Below are 10,823 nucleotides of genomic sequence, written 5' to 3'. Positions count from 1 at the left end.
CTATGTCTGCGCACCAGAGGAAGCTGGTCGTATCCCAGAAGCCAGGCCTTGGGGGCAGAGAGTTAGGGCTTAGGCCATTTCTGTTGCTTTTTCCTTAGGAACCAGACCCTCTCCCTCCTCTCTTGGCTTCCTAGGGCAGAAATGGATCTGTGGGGGTGCAGAGGTGTGTGTGTTGGGGAGAGGAAAGAGAAAAAGCAGTATCTAGACGTGAAAAGAAAAATATTCCTTAGGCCCAGGACATCTATAGAGGCTTTAAAATTCGTGGGAGGTGAGTGATGCGTGTTCCCAAATTGATCTCTTCCCAAATTGATTCAGGATCTCCAGGGGCACGGGTGTGTGTACTGGTCTTAGGGTCTCTGGGTCCCAGGCATCTCCAGGTACCAGTCAAACTCTCTGGCTTTGTCAACTCTGGTGACCACTGAATTTCCCTGGGGGAAGGAGAGCGAGTGAGTATGTTGGAGGTGGGGCAGATAATGGCTCTTTGGAGGAGGAATCAGTTACAGCCTCGCCGCTGCCACTGCCGTCCAGCTGCCTCTGGGGTTTGGTTAGATTCCCAAGAGCTATTGTTTTTCCATAATTGCTCAGCTGATGTCCCGATGCAGTTGGGAGGACATTGGGAGGACATTGGGAGATGCACATGGAGCGCTCATGATGAGGATAATGACAGTAATGGCTGGCATTTGCTGAATGTTATGTGCCAGGAGCTGAGCTGAACACCTGATGTGCATTATCTCCTGTGAGCGTGAAGTTGGCCTTGTTATTACCTCTATTTTACAGATGAGGAAACAAGGCCGAGAGAAGTAAAGTAAGCATCCCCAAACTAACAACTGCTAAGGGGCAGAGTTGGACTTTGAATCCAGGCTGTCTGAGTTTAAACGCTGCTTTAAAAACAGGTGGAGTCTTCCTAACTGTGACCTCCTGAAGTCTGCCATCTGGCTCTGTGGATCTTTCCAATTTCCACCACGTCTCTGCTATGGGAGGGGCAGCGGAGGCTGGGCACATCCCTCAGAGGATCACATGCCCAGAGCCTTAGCCAGGGCAGTTTCTAGAACCTGGGACAAATGCATCAAAGAAGGGAGGAGGCCCCCTGGCACCTCCCCCACCCCTGTCCCCAGTGGATGTTTTCTGGGAGGTCCCCCCGTGCCATAACATACTGTCACCCCAGGACGCCTCCATGTCTCCTCGATGAGGGTGGGTGGCTCTGAGAGGCACATGCCACTCATTCCCTACCTCCTCCGCACTGGTCCAGGCTTCCTGTTCCTTGAAAGTCTGCCGCCCAGCCCAGGGAGCAAGCTCCGTAATTGTCTTACAAGGCACCACCCCAAGAATCCAAAGGGCCACACTCAAGAGATGAGCAGCCAGGACTGTCCAGGCAGGAGGCTTTATTAGGTAAGTCCCTTGAGAAGGGGACAGCACGGCTTGGACTTCAGTCCTGCATGCTCAGCTCCTGCCAGCAGAACATGTGGATGTAATAAGGTGTCTCCTCTGTCCAAGCCCCAAGTCCCTGGGGTTTTTCATTGTTCATACAAGGAGGGAGCTGGGAATCTTCTCTGAGTAATTCCTCCTAATTGTGTTGTGGCAGAGAGAGTCCCAGACCTGGAATCAAAGCACCTGGAGCTACAATTCCAGCTCTGCCACTTATTTGGCCGTGTGATCTTGGGCAAGCCAATCTCTCTGGTTCCTCATATGTGAAGTGAGTGTATCTATTCCACGTGTTGTTGCAGGATTAAATGGGAGGGTGCATGTAAACAGGCAGGGCAAAGTCACTGGCATATTATGACTTCTCAACACATCATGAATTTGCAACCAAAGGGCCAGATTCTTCACCTCCACATCCTTTCACGCAACAAATGAGATAGGAGAGGGAAATTGGGGTACATCCTCAGGGCTTAGGATATTTGCCATTTCTCTGCATAAGTTTTCCATTTAGTCATAGGGCTGATCTTTCATGGAGATGACACTACCACCTGGGGTAGACGGTCATCCCCTACTGGTGGCGTCTCTGAATTGAGATCACCCTGCTCTCCCATCACTGATGGGACCAGGATGGCTTCCAGTCCCTGCTCTGGTGACAGCTGACTGCCCAGCCAGTGGAGCTGACATTTCCGGGCTGTGAGGGGACACACATCCTTGTTCCCTGTGGACCCCTTGATCCACAGCCATCTGGATCCTGCCCCATCATGTATGTGAACCGTCATGTTCCCAAATCCGGTGGACACTTCAGTCCCCATCTTGCTGGAACTCTGGAATAAATAGCACTTAACTATTGAGTGCTTCCTACTTGGTGACATTGCCACAGCTTCTGTGACATCAAGCTCTCCCATTTCCCCTTCTGGTCCTCTGACTGCTCCTTCTGTCTTCCACAAGCTCTGCAAATGGTGTTCCCCCCAGGATAACACCCTCAGCTCTCTTTTCAGGGTAAATGCTCACCCTAGGCCATCTCATCTATCCTTGAATTTTCCATCTAACATCAGTGAAGCCAGCAGGAACTTGCTCCATGTCATGAAAGTACAAGAAATGTCACCTTTCTTTTTAAAAGCCGATTAAAATCTGACTTTGAGCTGCGGCAGCCCAGCTGGAAAACATCCCTCATCATGTTCTTCCCCAGGACACTCAGCCCCAGGAGAGCCTGCTCACTGCTCCCCTGGCCGGGTGCTCAGTCTGCAGCCATCACAGGCATCCCTGGAGGATTTTACAGGTAAAGGGAGTAGCTCACAAACCTGCTGCTCTCTGTGCCCCCCAGTCTCAGGAACCCCACTCTCCCTGAATTGGGTCCAGGCTGCTCCCCTCTCTTCAGCCCCCAAAGCCCTTCTCCTTGCACACAACTCAGTCCTGTCTCTCTTGTGGACACTGTGCAAAGGCCACTCCATTCTCTCTAGGGTCAAAGCCAATCTTTCCTGATGAGATCATGGCAGAAATCAAGATGAGTGTAGATCTCAATAATTGCGTACAGGTTTTCACGGGAACCTAAATTTTCATTTCTCTAGTATAAATTACTATAGATGGGATTACAGGAATCATATGTTTAACTCTGTAAGAAACTTCCGGGCTGTCTTCAGAGGGGTTGTACCATTTTGCATCCCCACCAGTTCTTGGTATTGTCAGTATCGTCTACTGTAGCCCTTCTAATAGATGTGTGGTTATATCTCACTGTGGTTTTAATTTGTATTTGTCTAATAACCAATGATGTTGCACCCTTTTTATGTGTTATTTGCCATCTACATATCCTCTTCTGCAAAATGTCAATTCAGATCTTTTGTCTATTTCCTTGTTGGATTATTTCTTATTGTTGTGTTTCGAGAGTTCTTTATATATTCTAGATACTAGCCTTTGTTGGCTGTGTGATTCGTAAATATTTTCTCCCTATTTGACTTGTCTTTTCATTCTCTTAATTCTTTTGCAGAGCAAAAGTTCTTAATTGGGTGAATTCCAATTTATTGATTTTGTTTTCTTTCTGGATTGTGCTAAGAACTCTTTGACAGATCCAAGCTCAAGAAGAATTTTACTGTTTTATGTTTAACTTTTAGACAGAAGATCCATTTTGAGTTAACTTTTGGATACCATTGAGGTATAATTGAAGTTCATTTTTTGCTTGCGTGTTTGTTTGTTTGTTTGCTAATGGATGTCCAGTTGTTCCAGCACCATTTGTTGAAAAGACTGTACTTCTCCCATCTAATTGCCTTTTCATTATTTCAAAAATCAGTTGAGCATATTTGTGTGGGTATATTTCTAGACTCTATTCTGTTCCATTGACCTATGTGTCTATCTTTCACCAGCGCCACACTGTCTTAATTACCACAGCTTCATACTACGTCTTAAAGTTGGGTAGTGTGAATCCTCCAAATTTGGTCTTCTTCAAAATTATTTTGGCTACTCTAGTTCTTTACATTTCCAAATAGGTTTTAGAACCAGTTTGCTTAGATCTACAAAGAATTCTGTTGGAATTTTGATTGGGATTGCATTAAATCTAAAATCAATTTGGAGAGAATTAACATGTTAGCTATTGGGTCTTCCAAACCATGAACATAGTATATCTCTCCATTTATTCAGCTTGTCCTTGATTTCCTTCACCTAGGTTTTGTAGTTTTCAGCATACAGATCCTGTTCCTATTTCATTATATTTATAGATGAGTATTTAATTGAACCTTAACATAAATAATATTTTTATTGAAATAATTACAATTTTTAAACAAAAAAATAGAGGAGAGTGGCATTGTTTTACATTTTTGCAAATCTCTTTAATGTCTGGCTTACAAAGATAGCTAGATTCTCATACTTGCTTCAGTATTCAATCTGTTATATGTTGTTTGGGTTGAAATATATGAAGAAAATCAATATTGCCCAGATATAGAGTTGGAAAGTGGAAGCATATTTTAATAGCATTTTAGATAATTGTGGATACCTTCTTTTTTGATACTATCCTCAAACTTGACAAGTGGAACTTTCTTAAATGTCAGTTGCAATGTGGAATCTAAAACCTGTCAGTGAACTTTTTTACTCAGTTACATTAAAATCTTTTGGTCTGTGTTACACTCCGAATGCATCTTTCACCCTTGCCTAATGTTGTACATCATGCATTTGTCATTTGGAAAATATTAATTTTGAGTTATTATCATCTTCCAAGTGCTGACACATTTCATTATGCAATATCAAAAATAATAATGTATTAATTTTACCACTGATCTCATTAGAAAAGTCTTTAACAATTGGAAATAAGTCAAGCTCATGGCGAAGGATGCATATTTTCCAAATTTCCAATTTTCAGTTGAGGGTTTAAATTCTGTCACTGGCAACAAATACTGTCAGCTGTTTTCCTGGCTGCAACAACCTCATTTTGTTCATTTTTGAGAAAATGGTTGCCAACTATCAAGTCTGAATCATTATTTGTCTGTCAATCTTCATTCAAGGAAAAATGGTATCTCATGAAAAAAGTGGCTAGTTCAGCTTGCAGCTCAAAAACACAAATGCTTTTCTTTGAGAAAACCTTAGTACAGCAGAAGTACTTTATGCACAGTTCCCAGTTTTTCACACTGAATATTAAAAAATGTATTCAGGATTGAGATTAAATAAAATTAATAATTTTCACTATTAATTTCTACCACTTCATTAAAGATGTTCTTAAATGAAACTGGCAACTAAGGTGCTGTGCTGGTAAAGGACAGTGACTGTGCCCACAGTTTGGTGCCATGGCCTTGATTTGTGTTAAGGCGCCTGTAGTTTTGCACACCATTGCTTTTGTACCATTGGTGCAAATGTCAACACAGTGAAAAAGGCAAATGACATCATAGCATTATTATAAAAATAGCTCTGACCCTGCTGATCCCCTGAAAATGTCTAAGTAACCTTCAGGGTCCCTCAGACTACACTTTGAGGGCTGCTAAATTAGATCACGCAACAAGACAAAAAAGGGAAATCTGCAGATATCAATTTTAGTTACTTTCTAGAAATTCTGCTGGAATCATATCTTAATCTTACCCTCACTGCTCACTCTCAGGAAAAAGTAAACAGTCCCTTATGTGAAGAGGGCTAAGGTTGTCAGCTTTATGTGGTGATGTTGGGTCTTGTTGAAGAAAAGGGATGTTAATTTAAGTGCAGTTTAATGAAGAGCTCAGTGGGTGGGAGAAAGAAGATTGATGGGAAATTTGCATCTTTTTAAATTCCCAGGCTTGATCTGTTCCAGGTGAGCTCTTTAATTCCATTTGGAAACACTCCAATCATTCTGCCCAGGATGGGGAAACATGGCTGATGCCTTCAATGTGGAAGATGATGTCTGGGTGTGGTCGGCTTTGTGGCTGGGACTAGAAATCAGAACTCCATCGTGTTCTTCTCTGATGGTCCTTCTAACTGGACTAATAGATGAATTCAACAAAGTGTCACAAGCACTCACTAGTACAAGGACTGCGTTAAACTCTGGGAGCAGAACTTACGATCGGGGCAGAGGACACACACCTATACCATGGTGTCCCCCCCTGGCCCTTTCTACCTTTGTTTTTTTATTTGTTGGACTTGCTGAGGACTTAAGCCTGGAAGACAGCCTCTCAGATAGCTCTGAGGGACTGCTCCAAAGAGGTGAGGGAGGAGCCAGGATATAAAGGGGCTTTTGCAACAAAAACCAGGTAGTTAGAACATCAAAAGATTATTGTTAATTAAAGAAAAAACCAAGCATCTCGTGTTAATGGATTTAGCACTCACTTTTCTATGCATGGGAAGAAGCAAGAGTCTGGGCTCATTGAAATTATCCCTTTGATATGCATCTCAACTATTTAGGGTCAGTATCCTGTTTTTTTTTTTCCATCCTGAATCCCCTCAGGGTGCACCTCTGGGGACAGCAGCAGTGGCTGAAGACTGGGAGGAGAGCAGCCTGTTTGTTTCCATCCTGAGTTCCCTCAGGGCACAGTGGCTGGTGGCTTGATGGCCTGGTGGCCACATCATGAACCTCATTTGTTTGCTGATATGGCAGGTGCCATTCTCTGTCCATACCACACATGAGCATTTCTGCCTTTCTGCCTTGATTTATTGTTCTCCTACCTCCTTTTCCTCCCAAGGCAGGAGGAGCAGGGCTTGAAGAATGCAAAAAAAAAAAAAAAAAAAAAAAAAAAAGCCTGGACAGGCTGGAGCCCAAAGCGTGAGGGGGAGAGTGGGGCCTGTGGATGCTGAAGAGGTGGCAGGACCAGTGTCTGATCACGTATGTCAACGTGTACCTGCATCGGCGCACAGGTGTGAGTATCCAAGTGCTGTTGGTACGAGTGTGATTAGTGCACTGATTCTCAAAGCGTGGTCCCTGGGGGTGGGGCCCAGCACTCTGTTTTAAGAAGCCCTCCTGGTGGTTGCTCTGTGCACTCCCATTCAATGAATCCATCCTAGAGAACTGAGTGCACCTGTGTGCCCCAGGCTTTGGGATGTTTGACTTGCAGGTGGAGGTTTGCATGTTGGTGTCCTCGAGGCAGGAAGCTTACTCCACCTTTCTTGACTTTGTCCTGTCAGAGCACTCCCGAGTCTGGGGCAGGCACTCTGGGGACTTAGCAGGTATCAGATGATGATAGCCAGATATGTCTCCAGCTGAGCCCCTATTTCTTAGCAGTCCTGGGTAAAGAAGTCACAAGGAACATTTATTTTATCACAGACAGAAATCTAATCTCAACAGCGCAGAAAGCAGGAAGTTCACGACGGGAGAGTAAGAGAGCTGGTCTATTCACAGTGGAAAAGCACCTGCCAGCACTTCCCCTAAACAGATCACGGGGACAAAGAAAATAATTTCTTGCCTATCCCTGGCTAGTAGCTCTGGGGGTGCAGAGAGAGACAGAGAGGACGGGGTGGGTGCCAGGGCTGCAGCCCCACACAGGACAGGGGGCAGGGGTGACTGGTGGCTCTGAGAAGGTCCTTGTGTCACAGGATGATGCATTGTGGGAGTCCTGGGGAGTGGGGTCTCCTCGTGGGAAGAAGGGGCCAGGAGTGTAGAACATTTGAAAGCTACAAGCCAAGGTTGTATCTTCACCAGACAAACCCCAAGTATGTCTTTGCTTTGCATCAGATTCAAGTCCTGTCTCTGCTGCCCAGCAACAGAGTAACTTTGGGAAAGTTGCTTCATTCTTTTAGGCTCAGTTTCCTTGTCTCTGAAATGGGGACAAAAGTAGGATCTGCATCGCAGGGCTGTTGTGTGGATTAAATGAAGGGACAAATGTGTCAGGGCCCCCCAGACAGGAGTGGGGGCAGTGGCACTTGGCGCACTCATCCCTTCTGGAGTCCCCAGGTTCCTGGCGATCTGCAAAAGTACACAGGTCGGAGCAGTGAGCTCAGCCCCACAGTCGCTGCTGTCTGGCATCTCTGCATCTGTGACTTTATGTCACAATGGTCTGCCACAGGGTGGAGTTCACCATAAAGAGGATCACAGGAAAATGGGAATCAGTAAAACCTGACACTCGAGGTCGTGTGGGAAGGTGTGTGACATGCCTAGTTCCGTGCCTGGCACATGGTAAGGTACAAAATCGGTGTCCATTGAAGATAAAGTTCTCTCTTAGGGCTGGTCAAAGTGGGCTTGGTTGATATAGGAAAGTCAAGAAACAAATATGTATCAAGCAATGGTCATCGGCAGGCACTGTGGCAGGTATCGTCTTTCACATGTTTTTTCTCCATCAGTCCTCATCATAACCTTACGGAAACAAGAGTATCAATCATACTGTCTTCACAAATGAGGAACTTGGTGCTCAGAGAAGTTAAGTAACATGTTCAAGACCAACAGCACTGGATTCTAATTAGCGATTATCCATGCTAATGCTGCTACCATCTCTGCCTTCCAGAAGACCCTATTCTCTGGCATGGAAACTGCAAACAGCGTTATTGATCTCTCTGCTGAGCAAGAATTATTTGCCAAGGAAATAAACTTACTCATTTTGCCCACTCTGACCACAGTGGGAGTTCCTCCCTCTACCTGGCCTTGACCTCTCCTACTACAAGCAAAATCCCTTCTCTCTTGCTCAAGTCTCAGCAAAGGGCAGCTGGGAACATTTAAATTGTGTGCTCCATGCCCAGCAGTTGTTAGGGAAGAATGGGAAATTGAAAAGAAACTCAGTTGGGTGGTGTCTCTGAGCCCTTCTCTAATGATAAAGGGGAGCTTGGACTTTCAGGGGAGAGAGGGGCACAGAGTAGAATCCTGGTGTTAGCAGGTAGTAAGACCCCTAAATTAGGAAGCCCACCAAAGTGTAGGTCTTTGCCCCCGGCTGTGAAAGAATTCACAGCAGAGACAGAGGGACAAAGTGAAAAGTTGCTTTATTTCTCAAAAAGAGGAGAAAGAAAGAAGCACTTGAGCTGGGAGCCGTCAGCCAAGATGGCAGGTCCAGTCGTCTCTAGCTCCAGGTCGGGCCATGTGGACTTTTATTAGAAGCTTCTTCCATCATGTCTTCCTTCCAGGTGTGCTGGAGCCAGTTGCCTTTTTTCCCAGTCTTGTGTGGGCTTTTCCGTTGTTGTCATGGCAATCGTCCACTGTCATGGCGCTGGTGGGTGTGTTCTTTAGCAGCTAATGTACTGCAGTGAGCATATACTGAGGCTCAAGGTCCATGGAAGTCAAATCCTCTGCCATCTTGGGCCTAGCTGGTTCTAACCAGTTCTTGTTTCTTCTCTACAACTGCCTTCTGAGACTTGGGTAAGAGTAACTGGTTTCTATTTGAGGGAGGGGTAGGGGTATGATCCTGGGGGCAACAGCCTTGATAGCAAAAAAGGAAAGTTGCTCTCAGTTAGAATGCTGGCAATCTGGTGGGCTCCGTGTCCCCCAGAAACCATCTCCGAAGACTCTGCTCAGCCCTGAAAGCCTCAAAGGGAAAGGGAGAAGTAATCTCAGTTAATCACTGAGATAGGCGATCAGAGTCTTCGCCTATCTCCACTGCATGCAGACCTGTTATTAAGGCTTGTCCTAATCGTCAACTGTTTGAACCTGCTCTTTTATGACTCGGGAAGTCCTGGGAGACTTCAGCTTTTCTATAAACAAGACGCAGGGGTTGGGGGGTGCCCACAGGGTCCCGCTCGGTATCACTGACATCAAATTCAGAAGCCCTCAACCTTGCTGATTTAGCTCCTGGGGCTGGAACTGTCCCAGGCCCTGGTCAGCTTTCTTATCAGCACAGCAGGGCTGGGTAGGGGCTCAGGAAGTCTGTGTCCAGGTCCTCCCACTTGGGCACCTGCCAGTCCTGGCTCCCCTCTGCTGGTCAAGGAACCAGATGGAAGAAAAACAGACCCAAGATGGAAACTTACAAACCCCTGTGCCTCGCAGCAGGACTTCATGAATCAGCCAGATAGATCAGACTATCTCCCACACATCTCATTCCAACCTCTGTGCCTCAGCCTGCTCTTCTCCCACCCTCAACCCCCACCCTCCTCCTTCTAAGGTCAACTCTTCGAGGAAGGCGGCCCTGATTATTTCCACCTCTTACTCTGATCCTTCTCTTACCTTGGATGCTTTTGGTATTTCTACCTTAATTGGGACACTAATAATTGATACTTATAAGTATACAGCTTAGTTAATATTTTAAGATATTTTCCATGCATTTAGGAAAGTGTGTGTTTTCTCAGCTCCTCAGTTAGGACACAGAAACCCTGAGAGATGGGTGGGGCAAGGGAAGAAGGATTAGGCCAGTACTCAAAAGACCTCATTCTGGTCCCGACTGGGCTGCTAACAAGCTCTGTGACTTTGAGCCAGTCAGTTCCCCTCTCTGGGCCTTGGGGTCCCAGTTTGTAAAACGTCCCCTAAGGTCTCATCCGACTCATATATTCCATGGCCCTGTTTCCTCTGACTGTCTTCCTATGTCCATCTCAGGGCAGAAATCTCTTGTGCCCAGTTTCTTCAAGACTGCCTTTCCGAGGCTATTTGATCTCTCTCGTGTCTCTGGCCTGGGTTCCTGCAGCTTCTCCTTCTCAGTGCCAGGGAGGGCCTGTTAAAGTCCCGATGCCCAGGTCCGTCCCTGGAGAATCTGATTCATGCGCCTGGAGTGGGGCCCAATCACCTTGTTTTAGTCATCTATGTCTGCAAAACAAAATGCTCCCAAATTTTATGGTTAAAACAACCACCACTTCATTTACTCATGATCTGAGGAGCAGGGGTTTGGGCAGCGCCCTGCTGAGTGGTTTGGGGTCGGGGTCGCTTAACGGGCTGCCTTCAGTTTGGAGTTCGGCTGGGCTGGGAATGTGCTGGGTGGCTTCAGACCCCCCTCCACGCGGCCTCTCTCTCTCCAGGGGAGTCTGACTTCTAACAAGGCAGCTGGCTTCCAAGAGGTGCCATTCCAAACATCTAAGGCGGAAGCTGCAGATCGCTTAAGGCTCAGTCTAGAAAGCTA

This window comes from Camelus dromedarius, chromosome 34 (assembly GCF_036321535.1).
Source record: "Camelus dromedarius isolate mCamDro1 chromosome 34, mCamDro1.pat, whole genome shotgun sequence".
Classification (NCBI taxonomy): domain Eukaryota; kingdom Metazoa; phylum Chordata; class Mammalia; order Artiodactyla; family Camelidae; genus Camelus; species Camelus dromedarius.
This window is presented reverse-complemented; position numbering follows the sequence as displayed.